We start from the raw sequence: 12,689 nt of genomic DNA on the forward strand, positions 1-12,689 counted from the left end.
TGCGTGGAGCCCAAAATTTCTAAGAGGGTGATCTGGGGAGGCCTCACCGTGCAGGAGACCTTGCAGGACAGACCTGTGGAAAGTGGGCAGAGTCGGTAGGGAGAGGAGGGCCTGGGTTGAGGAAAGAGCAGGCTAGGCCTGAGGTTGTCGGGTGCCTGCATGGGCCTCTGGGCAGCACCAGGATCTGAAAGGACCAGAGGACAGGCCAGTGTGGCTTGTGTGGGGTCTGTGACTCCGAGTCAGCAGAGAAGATGCCTGAATTACATCCTGATAGGTGCACCCTGACTTTGAAGCTGAGGACACCCGAGACATGGAGGTGGGGTGGAGGTTGGGGCAGAGCAGGGGATGAGGAGGGAGCCTGTTCCGGTCCAGGTCAAAGGTGGTGGCCTGGCCCTAGTGGCTCCAGATGCAATGAAGAGCCAATGGGGACTTTCCTGAGGGACTTAGATGCCAGGGTGGAAGAGCACTGCAAGGCTTCAGCCTGAGCCCCTGGGAGGATGGAGTCACCAGGAGCTGAGGTAAGGAAGACTGAGCGATGGGGGGTTGTGTGGGGGGTGCAGAGGCCTGAGCTCAGTTTGGCCCCTGCAGATTTGAGATGCCCACTCCATGCACAGGCCGAGACAGCAGAGAAGGGGAAGAGACTGCAGCTCAGGTAGCCCTGGGATGTGCAGCCCCACATGCTGGGGCACTGGGTCATGGTGTCCTCATGGCTGGGAGCTGCTTCCCTCCTGGGATGCCAGAACTCCTTTAGGGCACATCGGCAACTCCTGCGCTCACCACTGAGGGGAAGTGGGAAGGGCAGCTGTCCCTATGCATGTTCTCCTTCACCTTGTCCTAGGCAGGTCCCAGGCAGCACCACCCTCCCAAGTGGCTCCCCTTGGCCGCTGTCTCTAGTGTTCACAGCCAGACCCTAGAAGAGGGCTGGACTCAGCGGCTCACTTCTGATGAATAGAACCAGGCAAAAGAGATGGTGGTCTCTCCTGAGATTGGATTGGGAGGAGCTGAGGTTCTGTCCACTGGAACTCTCCCCCTGGCTCTTGGTAGGTGCTAGTTCTGGCAAAGCCAGTCACCCGCCCAGGGCAGAGGGCAACCTGAAGCTGATGCCACAGAGAGACTGGGGCCTTCAGTCCAACAGCCTGCAAGCAACAGAATCCTGCCAGCAACACAGAAGTGAGCATGGAAGCAGCTCCTCCCCTGATGAGCCTGAGCCTTCAGAAGACACAGCAGCCCTAGGCAGACACCTGCTGCAGCCCTGGAGAGCCCCTGGGGCAGAGGGCCCAGTGAAGCCTGCCTGAACTCCTGGCCCAAGGAGTAATCATTCCTGGGGTATAAGTGTGTGCTGGTGTGGGCCTTTGGAGTAATCTGTCAAGGGACAATAAAGAACAAGCACACACCTCAGGTCCTACTGGGTGGAAGCTGTACGGTCAGCACGGCATGTAATATCTTCCTCTTGAATTAGAAGATTCATTGCTAAGGCCAAAGTTAAAAAAAAAAATTAAAAACCTCTAGTTGTAGCAACATTGAAATACATGACTTTCAAAAAAAAAAAAAAAAAAAAAAAAGCCATAGCTATTCTTTTCCATCTTTGCTACAGGTATATATTAATATATGTTAATTCCCTGACTGACTGAGCAAGGGGCCAAACTCATAAGAACAGATGTGTGAGGACCGTCAGTGACCACCCTGACCCCAGCCCTTATACACAGACAAACTTTTGAACATAATCCGTAACCTTGGGGGTCTTGACACTCTAAATTTTATTGTTTTTCATTAGCTATTTCTATTCCCTAAACAATACCTGTTCATCGCAGAGAAAAATGGCATTGCCTATACTAAGCAAAAGAAAGGAAATAAAATGCTCAGAAACATTTACAGATGTATGCAGACTCACACACACACACACACACACACGCACGCACTCACACACAGGCTCGCACTGCGTCTAGGCCTGCCTTTTCACTTATTTGTATGTCCTGAACATATTTCCATGTCAGTAGACACATATCTTTGTAGCGGTAACAGCAACTAAATATTATTGCAGCGCATATTTTTACCATCATTTATTTAACTCACCATGTTTGAACTGTTAGGTTGTATCTATCATTTTCTGTATTACAGACAATTTGATGACAAATGACCAATCCCCTAATGTTCAATATAAAAATATCAATTGTATAAGGAGATAACGGGTATTTGGCTAAAATAAAATTCAGTGTGGCCCACCTTCTCCACATGTAACATGCTCTAAAAAGGCATGAATAATTAAATTAGCCCTTCTATTCTCCAGCACAGATCCTGAGCCCAGCTGTGGGTGCAGGTGCTTAGAGCCTCGGTCTCCTCTTCTGCCCGCCAGAAGGCAAAGGCCACTCAACTGCCACCTTAAGACAGCCAGGATTCGCCTCTCCCTTTTAATTAATAGAATAATGCTCAGGTTCACTGCATGAGAGCAGCGCTCTCTGACTTTGCATTCATCAGGATAACCTAGGTGGTTTGTTTAAAACTACACATTTCCTGGCTGAGCTCCCAGAAACTGGACTTCAGTGGTTTAATGGGGGTGTGCATAGGACAGGTGATTCTGAGGACCACGAGGGGTTAGGAATTTCGCCGTTAATTCTGGCCAAGGGAGAGATTAGACTATCCAGCATTGTCTGCAGCATATATTTTTTTTCCTCTTTTGCAATGAATATTTGATGCTCAGCGGGATGAGCCCCAGGATGAGGCACACATCCAAGAAAAATCCATGCCTCTCCATCTTTTCCCCAGGATTGCCCTTTGGTGAGACTCTCCTTTGCGATTGCTTCACTTTCCCGGGTTCATAGAACAAACCTCTTCTTAGTCTCTTTTGTTGTTTCCTATCTGTTCAACAAACACCCACTGCGCAGGACCATCCTCCGGAAAGCCCTCGAGTGGGGCCGTTTGGGAGCCCTTCTTCGTGGGGTGAGCACTGAAGGAACCGGGATCCCATAAGCCCGTGCTTTTGTAGGGGCTGCTCCCTGTCCCATCGCAGGTAACTGGCACCAGGCTGTTAAGCTGTGGATGGGCAACTGGCACAGCGCTTTGGATGTGCGTATTTCAGCACGTGGAGTTGGCCGGTGAAGTCAGCCGAGGTCGGCACAGCGTACAGCAGCGCGCCTGTCCATAGGGAGGAAGGGTCGTCCCGCCTCCCCGCCAGGTCAGTCCCGTTGCGCCTCCTCCTATCCCACTCTGACTTTCGCGCGCCCATGCGTCTCTGAGTGTAGCGCCCCGATACTCTCCCCCACCCCAAGGATTCTTCTCCCTACGGGACGAGCTGGGGGCCCGGGAGCGCCACAGACCCCGTGGACCCGGGAAATCGCAGCTTCGTCATAGCTAAGCTCGCCGCGCTCAGCTTTTCCCACCACCTGGAGGATCCACTCTCCGTGCGTCCTTCCCGACCTCAGGCTGCAGAGAAAACGTGGGGGCGGGGATCGAGGAAGCCGCGCGCAGAGGCTCCTAGCGCAGCCCCAGGAGGAATCCTGCCGCCACCAAGAAGCTGTGCGCGCGGCCGGGCTCGGCGCTGACAACAGCCGGATCTACCGGGCCTGCCGCGAGCCTCCGCGTCCAGGTGGGGTCTCCGCGCCCCAATTCCACCCCGCCCCGCCATCGGCGCTCCCCGCAAGTGCGGGGTTTCCACCGGCCCCGGCGTTCGCGCCCACTCACGGTCTCCCTTGCCCCCCCCCTCCCGCCCCGGGAGATGCTCCCGGCGTTCTATTCCGCCCTGCCTTGACCCGCCCAGCGAACGATGTGACCCCGCCCCCTTGCGGTCTCCCCTCCCCCGGTCGCTGCCCCTGCCCCCACCTGTGGCGCTCCGGGCATCTCTAAAGGCCCCAACCAGAGTCCTCCAACCCACCCGCAAGGGTAGCGCACCGGCAACGCGGCCCCACCCCCAGGGACTCCGCCCACTTGTGGTGTTACCCCCGCCTCCGCGACCTCACCCACCGCTAGCGCGGCAGCCACCTACGACGACCCCCGCGTAGGTCCTCCCGCCCACACCCGGCCCCGGCCAGCCCCTGCCCCTTTCTCTGCCCCTTTCCCTGCCCCTGCCCCTGCCCCTAGCCGCGCCCCACCCCCGCAGCCCCTCCTGTGCGCTTGGGCCCCGCCCGTCAAGGCCCTTTGACGCTAGGGCCGGGCGGGGGCGCGGGCGGGGCAGCGTTTCCGAGTCGGGCGCACGCGGGCAGGGTCTCCATTGCCTGCTGCGCACCCGGACTAGCGGCTGCCCTCGGCCTCCTCGCCTTGGACGCGGAAGACTCCCGGGCCCCCAAGGGCTCCTTGCGGAAGTTCCTGGAGCACTTCTCCGGGGCCGGCAAGGCCATCGGCGTGGTGACCAGCGGGGGACATGCTCAAGGTGCGCGCCCCCCTCCGGGCGGCGAGGGAGGGACGGACGGAGAAGGGGAGAAGAGGGAGAAGGGGAGAACAGGGCGAAGGGGATGGGGGAACCGGGCAGAAGAGGGGGAAGCGATGGGAGGACCCGGGGAAAGGTGGGGAAGCGATGGGAAGAACTGGGGAGAAGAGCGGGGAAGCGATGGGAAGAACTGGGGAGAAGCCCGTGCCCGGGAGCGGCAGGGGTACCTGCGGGGCGGCGGGAGCCGGCAAGGCAGCCCCGGGGTCCATGCCGGGTGGGGCGGAGGAGGAAGGAACATGGCGATAGGAACCTCCATTCGGAAAATAGTGAGCTTTCCACCCTCTCCGGTTTATGTTTTAAATTGAGCCTGGTAGAGGGGGTCGCCTGGAGCACCTTCCGGGGTCGTTCTGCCTCTGAGCTGTAGGATGGGGCCGGGCTTCCCCTCCGAATCCTGGGTACAGCGCGATCACTTCTTAAGTTGCCCCCGCCCCCCAACTCCGCCCCACGCCACCCCCCAGCTTGTGGAGGAAGAAACGGCCGGATCTCGGCGGGCCTCCTGTGGCCTCGGGCCCCCCGCGGCGTGGGCGGGGTCCCGGCTGCTGCAATGCGGGAAAAGGCAGGGGTGCTGTGGGTTCCCGCCTAGCGTCTCCGAGGCAGTCCGGCAGCCCCTCGCGTTTCCGTTGGAAGATTTTAAAAAAGGGTTTCCTGCGCTCGCATGTGCTGTCGCCTTCCGGCTCGTGACAAAACCGAAAACTAAAATGGGTCCCAGGCCCTCCCCGCCAGCCTCCGCGGACGGGAAGGAGCAGGAATCGGGGACTCCGGGACGTCAGTGGCGCTGCAGCGCGGGCTCTGGGCCTCCCCTGTCCTGTAATGTGGAAAGGGCTCTCCAGGAGGGGCCGAGCCTGGGCCCACGACGCAGGCGCTCCGGGAGGACATTTAACATTGAAGAGCGAGAGGTGGTGGAGACTGCGCTCCCCAGGCCCCGGGTGCACGTAGGGGCACCGGTGCCCAGGTTCAGGAGGGTGAGGCCTTCTTGGCCAGGTAGCCTTGTTAAATCTATCTGAAAATCACAGATAACTAAGTATCAAGTCGTCACAGATCATTTTAGTATCCTGAATGAGATGGCTACGGAAAACATGAAAACGTCGTTACTGGTTACGTGCATGATGCATCCAAAACATTGTTACCTGCACAGTGGCAGCACTGATATTTGTGGGCTTTTGAACGTGTGGACTGGAGTGTTAAGAGCCCTTCAGAGTTATGACAGTAGTTTGATTTGAATGTTCTTTTCTTGGCGAATAAATGCTGTACATTGAATTTACCCAGGAAACTAGGAAGGTGAACCCACACGAAGGACACAGGCCTGTGGGCTGCTCCAGGCGCCCTTAGGGCGTTGCAGGGCCTGAGCCATGCGCTTCCTGCTCAGCCTCCTGAGAGCCGTGACGGCGTCTCTGTTCTGCCTCACACTGGACCCGCTAGTTTCATATTCTTGTTATGGTTCCGAGGCTACAAGCGGTTGGATTCTGTGAGACACTCTCTGTCTTCCTCCTCCGGCTGCTTTCAAATGGGTCGTCTTTTTTTAGAACTGATTTTTTAAGCAGTGATTGATGGGGTGAGTTGTAGTGCTGTCCTGAACTGCAGAGGGAGCGCATTGAGGAACCTGGGTTTTGATGCTGTGCACATCAGCAGAGTCACCAGCCCAGGGCCCTGTCAGTCCCATTATTAAGCTCATTTCTTGCTCTTGTCATCGTTACTCAGACGCCTTAAAAAAAAAAGCAAACTCCTGCTTACCGTCACTGGCTGAGTTTGGCAAATGGGTGTTTACCCTGGAAAGAGGGGCATTTTGTCCTCTGGAACGTCTAAGGCGCCCTTTGGTGAGGTGGTCTGTTTCTGACCACTCTATCCCGTGGGCGTCCTTCCTACTTCCACCTTCCCTTTCCGAACGCCTCCGCCTCCAGGGCTTTAACTTTCCTTCTGTGTGTGTGCCACACAGAGGTTATGACTGTTGTGCCAGTGCCCTGTTTTTTCTCTTTCTTTCTTTCTTTCTTTCTTTCTTTCTTTCTTTCTTTCTTTTCTTTTCTTTTCTTTTTTCTTTCTTTCTTTCTTTCTCTCTCTTTCTTTCTCTCTCTCTCTCTTTCTTTTCTTTCTTTCTTTCTTTCTTTCCTTCTTTCTTTCTTTCTTTCTTTCTTTCTTTCTTTCTTCCTTTCTTTCTTTCTTTCTTTCTTTCTTTTCTTTTCTTTTTTCTTTCTTTCTTTCTTTCTCTCTCTTTCTTTCTCTCTCTCTCTCTTTCTTTTCTTTTCTTTCTTTCTTTCTTTCTTTCTTTCTTTCTTTCTTTCTTTCTTTCCTTCCTTTCTTTCTTCTTTCTTTCTGCTGAGGGCCCAAAACTTGCTGCATCTCAAAAGAAGCATTTGCATCCATTTGTTCGCGATGAGCATAAACTGCTCTTTAAGGGAGACTAATTGGTAAACCCGGCTGCTGTGGGTAGAAAGACAGAGGTGGCCGCGGAAGCAGGGCTCTGCCTCTTGGAAGCCTGCACAACCGTCCTGCTTTCTTTCTTCAATATCCGCGGGGGGGGGGGGGTGGGGTGGTTAATTTTAATAAGCCCTGGAAACCAACAAAGCAGGAAAGTGCTAAGACATTGAGGTGTGAGATTTAAAATGACAACCAGCAGCCTCTCATTCTTCCTTCACTGAGGAAGGAAGGAACCAGTTGCCTCTTCGTTTTGGGGCTGCAGGGTATGTTTGGCAGCGACACTGGCCCTTTGTGCTGTGTGACTCATGAATTGAGATAGTTCTTTACTAAGTGTTTTGTGCAGTAGGTATGAAAATGGGGAAAGAGGGAGCACTGTCCGGGGTGGAGAGGCGTGGAGAGACGCTGTGATACATAGCGAGTCCTTTTCTTCTGGGCTCCTGGTTTTCAATCTTTTTCTTCTTTTTTTCCTAACAGCTTGAAAGATGATTTTTGTGTCTTAATTAAAAGATTGAAGACTGTGGGTCAGACCCAAACTAATTCCATCGGCATCAGAGAAAAGGATTCTTTACATATTTATCTATAGGCACAATTAATTTTTTTATTTTTTGCTGAATTATCTGGTTAGTCAAATCATACATTAGAGAAGTAATATTAAAAATTAAAAAATAAAAAATGTATCTGTAAACATATCCCCCTTCCATTCCAGTCTTTGTCTCTGTGTAATTTTAGAACCTTGGGCCATGATGTACATAGAGTTTATATTCTTTTAATATCTTGCTACTTCATTGTTTTCATGTTTAATCTTTGGGTTGATGTATCACAGGTTACTTGACCGTTTCTTACAGGTGTTTGTTTTAGTTTTTTTTTTTCCCTTAACGCTAATGTAAATTTGAGTGTTTGGATGGTAGTTTTAGCAGAATTTAAGGCAGAGTCTCAGTTAGGGTGATGGATCGATTTATAGTCCCTAGTTTGAGGAGGGAGGTGGCAATATGCCCTTTCTTCTAAAATTGATATGTTAAATCACAATGGACATTTACATGATTTTGAGCACTTGGGACTCCCCTGGGGTTCACTGGTATTGCAAGGTCAGGGCTGGGGATCTTCTGCTGGAGAGGCCCCCAGCGTGCCCAGCGCAGGGTCCTGAGTGTGTTGCTGCAGGACAAGCTCTGGGCTTTGCCCTGCAGTGGCCGTCGCTCTGGGAAGAGCTGGCTGCTCCAGGAATGAGGCCTATGCTCTGAAGCGCACAGTCAGCAGACCAGCAAAGGTCAGCGCAGATGACCTTATATGAATCATTCATTTAACAAGCATTCATGGAATACACATTCCATGCAGTTGGAACTTAGAGTGGAAGGCCATCAGTTCACTGTTGTCTCAGCAGAACTTTGTCCCTGGGTCCCTGTTGAACTTAGAGTGGAAGGCCATCTGCTCACTATTGTCTGAGCAGAGCTTGGTCCCTGGGTCCCTGTTGAACTTAGAGTGGAAGGCCATCAACTCACTGTTGTCTGAGCAGAGCTTGGTCCCTGGGTCCCTATTGAACTTAGAGTGGAAGGCCATCAGCTCACTGTTGTCTGAGCAGAGCTTGGTCTCTGGCTCCCTGTTGTAGCCTCCGCTCCTAGGAGGTGCACGGTGAGTGTTGGGGGACCCTCTCCAGGCACAATTGCTGAACAAGGACCCCTCCCAAGGGTGTCAGCCCTAGGCCCTGAGCTCTGAAGAGGAGGAAGGCATTCCTGGGGCCATCTCCCCTTCTGGATACTGAGCTCTGCACAGAGAGTAACTCTTCCACATTCACTGCAGTGAAGTTCATACTTTAGAGACTGGGGCCTGCATTCCCCAGAATTTCCATGGCCACAGGTGGTGGCTGCACCATGCGACTGGTGTCTATGTTCCCTGGAATTTCCGTGGCCATAGATGGTGGCTGTACCATGTGACTGGGGTCTGCATTCCCTGGAATTTCCGTGACTGCAGGTGGTGGCTGCACCATGCGACTGGAGTCTGTGTTCCCCAGGATTTCTGTGACCATAGGTGGTAGCTGCACCATGCGACTGGAGTCTGTGTTCCCCAGGATTTCTGTGACTACAGGTGGTAGCTGTACCATGTGACTGAGGGTCTGCGTTCCCCTGAATTTCCGTGGCCATAGGTGGTGGCTGTACCATGGGAATGAGGGTCTCTGTTCTCTGGAATTTCCATGGCCATAGGTAGTGGCTGTACCATGCGACTGGGGTCTGCGTTCTCCAGAATTTCTGTGGCTGCAGGCTGTGGCTGCACCATGCGACTGGGGTATGCATTCCTCGGAATTTCCGTGGCCATATATGGTGGCTGTACCATGTGACTGAGGGTCTGCATTCCTTGGAATTTCCATGGCCATAGATAGTGGCTGTACCATGTGTCTGAGGGTCTGCGTTCTCTGGAATTTCTGTGGCTGCAGATAGTGGCTGTACCATGTGACTGAGGGTCTGCATTCCTGGAATTTCTGTGGTCGCACATGGTGGCTGTACCATACAACTGGGGTCTACATTCCCTGGAATTTCCTTGGCCACAGGCGGTAGCTGCACCATGCATCAGGTCCTCTGTCTCAGGAGTTGGTGCCATTGTCTCTGTTACTCCCTCGCCTGACACACAGAGGCAGTTCCTGACTTTATCACTCCCAGGAAACACACAGGCATCTGTTTTGGATCCTTGTTTTATTTCCCCATCACCTTTCTCATCAAAGGGAAATTCACATCCCTCTAAAGCTGAAAATGGTGTGGGGCCCCCTGGTGGTCTTTCCAAGGCATTATCAGCAGGTAAATTAGATCATGTGGGCCAGTGTACCTGAAATGAAAACAGAAAGGTAAGTCGTGTCACTAAGCTTTGGTGGGAGATTCAGGGTCTTTGTTAGTGGCAGAATCATCCAAAGTAAGTTGTTTGTTCACTGCAGATCTAGATGGTTGGCTGTGTCAGGATTAAACTTAGCCAGTGTCGACAGAGTGTCGCTTAATCCCTCACGGAAGCGTGTCAAGTACATTGAAGAATAGCTGCCAAGTCTGCTATTGTCGGGAGAGAGGCAGGTACGTCTCTCGCTTAGCCCAGTGCTGCAGGAGGCCAGGCTCACGTCAGGCTGTGCGTGTGAGTGGGTTGGATTTTTAGCACTCTGGGACGGTAAAGCACAAACATCTATTTTTAACTTGTGGGTGACCTTCTTCTGTGCTGCTTGAGTCTCTGTGGGCCTTTCTGTTTCCTTCCTGAGGAGTCTGTGCCAGGGTCCCAAGCGTTCTCTGGGCTGCACCTCCGCGCCTGCCCAGTGAGGAGCCTCCTCCTGGTGGCTGTGGGACTGGGCTGGGCCCACACTGTCAGCATCGTCTGGGGTAAGCAAGCCCGTCCTTCCACACCTCAGTGTCCCCAGCTGTTGAACAGGGCTAATCAACTGACCGTCAGGATTAATGGGGATCAGATGCGCTCATCTCATAGCCCTGCTTGGTAAATAGCCACTTCCACTCTGTCCTCCAATGTGCTACTCTAGACTTTTTCTTTACCTCCATTTAGCCAGGTGATTCGAGGTGACAGTGACTATCAAGAGGGATGTACAGAGGAAACCAGTGGAAGAGAGCTCGAGGAGCAGACATGGGCGCAGGGAGCACAGTGCGGGGAGCACGGCTGCAGGGAGCATAGGCATGGGGAGCACAGATAGGTGTAGGGAGCATGGGCGTGGAGAGGACGGGTGCGGGGAGAACGGGTGTGGGGAGCACGGGCGTGTGAAGCATGGGTGCGGGGAGCACGGGTGCTGGGAGCACAGGGCATGGAGAGCATGTGTGTACTTGCTCTGCTCTGACAGAGGCTGCCGAGCATGTACTCTGTGCTCAGATGGGTCAGAGCCTCAGTACCTCTTTTAAAAAAAAAAAAAAAAATCTTTTTTTAAAGATAGGACTTCTGTCTTCCTGGTGGCCCCTTTTAGTCGATACTCTTTTAAGCCTGCTTTTCCAGAGAAAAGCTAGGAAGGATGGCCTATATAGGTTCCAGTCTGGGCATATCTGGAAGAATGGGTCTTTTTTAGGTTTGAGTCTGGCGTACCTGGGGACATCTTTGAACCTCCACTCAGAGTCCCAGAACCACGTGTAGAGGCTCCCCAAATGTCTGCTGGGACTTTCCCCTCTGCTCGCGGATGATGAAGAGCAGAACCTCACCCTGCCACGACCTCTGGGGTCCTCCTTCCTGGAGGGCAGTGCCTTGGTGACCAGCGTGTGTAGGAGTCTGAGCTGGCACCTTCGGGCTATGCTGTGCAGCGGGGGCTCATGCCATGGGGCATTCTTGTGTTCTGCACCGGGACTGGTGACGTTGGGCATCCTCGTGCAGTGTGGACCACATGAGGTGCACATGAGCCAGACAGCTCCCGGAATTCGGAGCCTGGCTCTGTCTCAGGCCACCCACCTGTCTGTGGCATTTCTGAGGGATTGTGGGGACCGTATGAGTCTGTGTCCCCACCCTCACTGGCTGGACACCTGTGCCAGGCTGGAGCTTTATGTTTCACCATCCCCTGTTCCGAGTTGTGTGAATATTTATTTTCATTACCTACTCTCATGAGCTTTCCTTTAAAAAAAAAAAAAAAATCGGAGACAGACTTTGAAGTCCCCTGGCCCCACCGTTCGTGGACCTAATGGTATTGCAGAAATTATGACTTCAATTATGTATAATAACTGGGGCTACTTTAAAAGTCATGTAAAGGAACAAGGTGGAGTAGCCATTTCAAGCTGTACATCATGCTGGATTCTTAAGTGAACATTATCAGGCTTTCAACACGTTTTCTCTTTTTATTTACTTTGGAGAATATAATGGATGCTCAGAAGCTGTTGGGATTTAGTAAGAGGAAGTTATCCTTAAGAAGCTATTTAAGCAAGGGGACAGTTGGAGTAAACGTAAATTATGAACACACACCTATTCCAAACCAGAGAAATAAAAGCATCAACTTTACTGGGGTTGAAACTTGGGTGCTAGTGTGTCTTTCCTGCCCACAGTGACTGTGGCAGTGCTGTGGGCAGGAAATTCTGGAAAGAAGACTCGGTGCCAGTGGTAATTTTTGTGACGATTCATTTGCTTTCAGCTCAAGTGACTATAGTCTTACTTGCAAATGGCTAGGTCTCCACCAATGGACCACAACACTGACAAAGGACACATGAGAAATGACCCTTGGGTTTTTAACAATTATTATTTTTAATGGACACATTATAGTACATATCCATGGGATACAGTATGATATTTCAATACATGTTTTTCGTGTGTAATTAGCAACTCAGGGTAATTAGCATGTCCATCATCTCAAACATTTGTCATTTCTTAATGCTGGGAATATTTAAAATCCTCTCTTCTAGCTGCTTGAAAATATACAATAAATTGTAAACTATAGTCACCCTACAAGGCTATAGCACACTAAGCCTTATTTTTACTATCTAGATGTAATTTTGTATCCATTAGACAACCTCTCCCTTTCTGCCTTCCCGCCGCCCTTTCCTGTCTCTAGAAGCCACTGTTCTACCTTCCGAGGGTAGAATATCGTTTTCCTCATAGAGATCTTTAACCTTCTTGGTTAGATTTCTTCTGAGGTATTTTTATTTTTATTTTATATTTTTGTAGTTAAATGGGATTGCTTTCTTGATTTCTTTTTTCACTGGCTCATTGTTGGTCTATAGAAATGCTACTGATATTTATATGTTGATTTTGTATTCTGTAACTTTACTGAATTTGTTTATCAGTTCAAAGAGATTTTTGCTGGAGTCTTTTTTTTTTTTTTAATATATAAGAGCACATTGTCTGAAAACAGATAATTAGAGTGCCTCCTTTCCACTTTGGGTGCCCTTGATTTCTTTCTCTTGCCTGACTGCTCTTG

At 51.6% G+C, this 12,689-nt stretch overlaps 1 protein-coding gene across 1 annotated transcript in view; it reads left to right on the top strand.

Moving 5' to 3' along the window:
* Positions 1 to 4,156: 4,156 nt before the first annotated feature.
* The window catches only part of LOC106995887 (disco-interacting protein 2 homolog C-like), a 202,880-nt gene continuing 194,347 nt past the window's right edge, over positions 4,157 to 12,689 (top strand). Inside the window, exon 1 of the mRNA XM_077978911.1 lies at positions 4,157 to 4,363. The gene's annotated coding sequence lies outside the window, so the exon portion shown is untranslated. The remainder of the gene's footprint in view (positions 4,364 to 12,689) is intronic.

This window comes from Macaca mulatta, chromosome 19 (genome assembly GCF_049350105.2).
Source record: "Macaca mulatta isolate MMU2019108-1 chromosome 19, T2T-MMU8v2.0, whole genome shotgun sequence".
Classification (NCBI taxonomy): domain Eukaryota; kingdom Metazoa; phylum Chordata; class Mammalia; order Primates; family Cercopithecidae; genus Macaca; species Macaca mulatta.